Raw genomic sequence first — 5367 nt, 5'->3', positions numbered from 1 at the left:
CCCATTAAGCAACCCTGGAGCTGAAAAAAAGTCAAGAATTTTTGCCGCCCCCACTGGCCTTCTGGCCCACTGTGCATGGCACTGCAGTGCGCGAACCGCCGACCTCAGTCCCCAGACCCCATTCATGAAAACGCTGCACGCCGTGCGCCTCGGCCGCTCGGCTCTGGGTTCGCCTCCCGCGCGTGTCGATACGTCAATATTAATTTGACGTCTCCCAGCACTTGAACGCTCTGATATCGACTCCCATATCGATACCCATACATCACGGGGCCGGGGGCAAGCTGCGCGCCGAAGCCCGACTGGGCTGGCCTCGGCTCGGCTCGGCTCGGCTCGGGAAGGAGTGTCTCTGACGCCAGTCGATTCCGATCGGGAGATCCAGCCGAGCCGAACGTCCGGGGAAGAGAAGAGCAGCTCCAAATAAAGCTATTAATCAAGACACTCATGAAAAATGAAGGCGAAATAATGAGTGGTGATTAAAGGCTTAAACGGGAATCAATTGCACGTTATCCGAGTTGTCGGCGACTCTGCCTCTTCGTGACCATTACGGGTTGGAATTATTATTGAAGCCCGTGCTCACACTGGGTACAACCAGGCCAAACCGCAGCAAAGCCTCCCCACTGTTGGGGAAAATGCCAAGTGCCTTTGGAGGTGCACACTATGGCAGCGGTTCCCAACCTTTTTCGGTTCGCGACCCCAAATTTGTAACAAAAAATTTCTGCGACCCCCAGGAAAAATTTCGCGACTCCACGCGACCCCTCCTTTAGCATGCCTTTGATACAAAGTGCGATAATCCACCTTAGTTTGGGAGCAGTATTGCCGCAAAGTTGATCAAAACGGCCACAAATGTCTTCTAAAAATCGTGTTTTGGGCCGACTTTAAGCAGCCACTGCGTTTGATCTGAGGCGGTATTTCGTCCTCCCTCAACGGTCATTTGGTCTTTGGACCTTCCTTTAGCATGCCTTTGTTACGGAGTGAGATTATCTGACTTAGTTTGGGAGCAGTATTGCCACAAAGTTGATCAAAACGGTCACAAATGTCTTTGAAAAATCGTGTTTTGGGCCGACTTTAAGCAGCAACTGCGTCTGATCCGAGGCGGTATGTCGTCCTCCCTCAACGGGCATTTGGTCTTTGGACCTTCCTTTAACATGCCTTTGTTACGGAGCGCGATTATCGGCCTTAGTTTGGGAGCAGTATTGTCTCAAAGTTGATGAAAACAGTAAAAAAATGCCTTTGAATGCCATTTTGATCCACTTTGAGACAATACTGCTCCCAAACTAAGGCCGATAATCGCGCTCCGTAACAAAGGCATTCTAAAGGAAGGTCCAAAGACCAAATGCCCGCTGAGGGAGGACGACATACCGCCTCGGATCAGACGCAGTTGCTGCTTAAAGTCGGCCTAAAACACGAGTTTTCAAAGGCATTTTCGACCGTTTTGAACAATTCTGCCAGCCGGGAAACAGCCGCGACCCCAGGCGACCCCAACCACCTCGCCGCGACCCCTCGAAATTTTTTCGCGACCCCCTTTGGGGTCGCGACCCCAAGGTTGGGAACCGCTGCACTATGGCATGGTCGATCTTTAAAAAGTTGACAACCAAGCTGAGTGCAGAAGAGCAAATTTTGTGAGACAGCTGTTTTGAAGTGCTTCCACTCTTACGTTTCCTCTCGCTCCCCCAACCAACAGTCGCCACGACAAACTAAAAGTCTCTCACGTCGCCTTTTTTCACAGTGTACCGTGTCCACGGCCGGCCGATGGCCCTCCGCAGAGCCTGGCGGAGCCCCTAAAGGCCCTCGGGGCAGTGAGCGGGCAGGGCGGGGCGGGGCGGGGCGGGGCGGGGCGGGGCGGGGCGGGGCGGGGCGGGGCGGGGCGGGGCGGGGCGGGGCGGGCCGCGGCGTGCGGTGCCGGTCGTGAGTGTGCGCCCTCCCCCTCCCCTCGCCTCCCTCCCCTCCGATATTGCACCCCGCCCGCGCCGCCTCCGCTCCCTGATACGTGATACACAAAACTAGTTCCCCCATTCATGGCTCCATTCATTCCCCGATGCTGTATCGCACTTGGCCGTGAGAAACGCGCGCGCAACCCTGCCAACGTCAAAACAGCGCAAACGCCAAAGTTCCCGTTAACCAAATTTTCCCGCCTAAATTTTCCCGCCAAATCCGACTCCCAGCAAATTATTCCCGCTTAACTCAAACGAAACGCTCTTACTGCCTGAGTTGAGTGTGAGCGCGCTCTGCTAACAGTGGCGCGGGCCAAACGCCTCTCCTTGGAGGACTCGCTGCGTTTCCCGCCCTCCGCGCAACAACGATTGCGACTCTCTCCTCGAAACGGAACGGGGACGTTTTCGTCGGCGGCGTCCCGGGCCGGGGGGCCTGGGGCCCGTGGCCCGGGGCCTAGCCTCGCGCGAGGTCACTGCCGGGTGCGTCACGCACCGCGGCCGCCCCAAGGGAGGCCCCGCCGCCCCGCCCCGCCCCGCCCCGCCGTGTCGCCAGAATATTAAAAAGCAGCGACCGATGATGCTCGTCTTCGGCAGGTGGCCGCCGGCGCGCGGGCCCGGCAGACTCATGATTCCGACCGGTGCATCGTCGCTCTGTCTCACTCGCACCCCCACAGCACGCCGCGCGAGTGCGAGAGAGACAGAAGAGACGAAAACGCAGAAACAACGACACAGCTGTCAAAAAAAGGAACTTCAAGACACATTCCCAGCGACTTAATTCGGAGTAATCCCGCATTGCATCGGAATTGCGGCACAGTTCCATCCCTCTGTCTCTCTCGCGCGCTCACGGAACCGCAGAACGCACCGCGAGTGCGACAGAGACGGAGGGACGTCGTCGGCGTGCCGAGTGGCGCTGGCGCTGCGCCGGCGCGCTATCTTCTGCTAGCCCTCCACGCTGCTGCGCCGCGCTGCGCCGCGCCGCACCGGACGCCGGCAAGTTGTTGCCGCGCCCGAAAACGACGTCCGCCGCGCCGCCGCGCCGCCGGCCGAGAGAGACGGACAGAGACAGACCGACGGCTGCCCGGCCGGAGCGAGAGAGACAGGAGCAGAAAATCACTCGACTGCCCCGTGCTCCCGAACGCAGCGCTGGGACCTGACCGGCCGTACTGATTCTAATCAGCGCAATTAGCTCTCTTCCTCTCTCTCCCTCTCTCTCCCTCCTCCCTCGCCTCGCCAACGCCTTCCTCTTTCTCTTCCGCTCGTCTCCTTGCTGTTGTTGTTTTCTTGTTGTCGTTTTTGGGGTTAGTTACACACGTCGTGTTTGACGAGGTTCGGCAGTGTGGTGCACAGGGCCAGAAGACCGGTGGGGGCGCCAAAATTCTAGAAGTGTTTAGAGCTCCAGCGAGTCGCTAAACAGGACTCGAACCGAGCGGTGACCCCACCAACGGATTCCTCGTTCGGAGAGCAATCCATCGGTGGGGTCACACGATCAGTTCGAGTCCCATTCAGCCACTCTGGAGCTCAGCGCGTCCGGGATATTGACGGCCTCCACCGGTCTTCTGGCCCACTGTGTGGTGGTCCCTGCTTAACGCACTCCGTTTAGGCGCCGCGGTGGGGCTTGCCTCGCTCTGAATGTGTCCACGGTGGCGTGGCGGGGCGTGGCGGGGCGGGGCGGGGCGGGGCGTGCCCAAAAAGGCGAATCTCCTCCTGCCCCCGGCGTGCCCCAGCATCCGTGCTCCGCTGCCCGTGCCTGACCCCGCGAGGCGCCGCCGCCAGCCGCCAGACTTTCTCCCGATTTGGCCAGGACCGCCGCAAGTGCAAACTAGACAGCCTGCTCTCGTGGCGCAGTCGGTGGCGTGCTGGCCGCTCGAGGTGCAGGTCCCTGGTTCAAGCACCCACCTTGTGCAGTGTTTTGGCAGGCTGCACAAGCAACTTGCGCAGCGCAAGGCGGAGGTCCGCAAGGCACTCGCTGATGCATCGCCGTGTTAAATCTTGGACGTCTTGGACCCTACCCAGCATGCCCCAGTGCCTACGGTGGCGTGGCCGGCGTGGCCGGCGTGGTGTGGCGCTCGGACCAAGTGGTGGTGGAAGTTAACAAATCTCTCAGATTGGTGTTCCGGGCGTTCTGCTTGGGGGAGCCGGGGCACCGTCCGGGCACCGTCCGGGCGCCGTCCCTACCCGACCGTGCGCGGCGGCCGACCCTAGGCCCTCGCTGTTCTGGCGGGCGGCTGGAGTGCAACCCGATGGCAGTGCTGTTTTTCTTTTCATTACACACACCATGAAACCATACCTAACACGTTATGTGTCTTTTTTTTTGAAAAATGAAATAAAAAATTTAAATTTGGAAAACTTAACGAGTGTTCTCTTCTCTCTCAGAAAACAGAATCAACTAAAAAGCAACGAACAACAACAACTAAAGGCTGTCCCGAAGGGGATGACGATATGCTCTTGACCTGTCGCGCGTTGAAGTCTCCAAAGTTCTCGTCGGCGACTTCAACGCGCGCACGGTGCTAATCGTGCCCCTCGCAAAGCAAGCATCGTCAACAACAACAACAACAACAACAACAACAACAACAACAACAACAACAAATACTAGGAGTAACTGCGAGGACCGTTTTCGCAGAGTGTACAGGTTGGGGCGCCCCGAGGCCGCGACGGCCGCGACGACGCCGGCCCAGAGAGAGACGCCGCCAGCCCCGCCAGGGGGAGGGGGAGGGGGAGTGGAGGGGAGACGGCAGAACGAGAGAACGCACCGCTACGGAATAATTTTCAGCCTGGCTGCATATTTGTGCTGGACAGAATATTTCTGGCTCGCTGCTGCCGTGGCGCTGCCGCCGCGGCAGGCTGCTTTCAAGCAGTCGCTCCGTCTCTCTCGCACTCGCGGGCCGCTCTGGGTGTGCGAGAGAGACAGCCTCTGTAGGCTGCTGCAGGCCGGGGAGAGCGCGGCTGGCGGTGCGATACGGGTTGCTCGTCAGGGAGGACCTTTTGGGTCGCCGCTTCGCCGCTCCGCAGCCGATACTGTCCCAAGTTGTCACGTTCACCGAGTAGCACCGCGAGCCGAGCACCGCGATCTCGAGAGAGAGAGAGAGAGAGAGAGAGAGAGAGAGAGAGAGGAGAGAGAGAGAGAGAGAGAGAGAGAAGGAAAAGTATAGAGGAAAACAGCCTGGCAGGTAGGCAACCAGTGCCTCGGTGGACAGGCGTGTGCCCGTGTTGCCTACCCTCCGGGCGCTCTGACGACAACGCAAAAACAACACCTAACCCAAACTATAGGCGTTTCAAGCGGATTTTCTAAGCTCTCTTTTCTTTTTTTAAATCTTTCGCACTGTTCTCACCTGTACCCACACCATCATCGGCGCTTTTTAGGCCACTGAAGACCTTTAGTGCGTTCGAGCGTTTGCGACAAGCGTACGACATTGACTGCAAACCTCGAATGCAGTCA

The sequence above is a fragment of the Thrips palmi genome, unplaced genomic scaffold (genome assembly GCF_012932325.1).
Source record: "Thrips palmi isolate BJ-2018 unplaced genomic scaffold, TpBJ-2018v1 HiC_scaffold_10, whole genome shotgun sequence".
Lineage (NCBI taxonomy): Eukaryota > Metazoa > Arthropoda > Insecta > Thysanoptera > Thripidae > Thrips > Thrips palmi.
Note: the sequence above shows the minus strand (reverse complement) of the source record.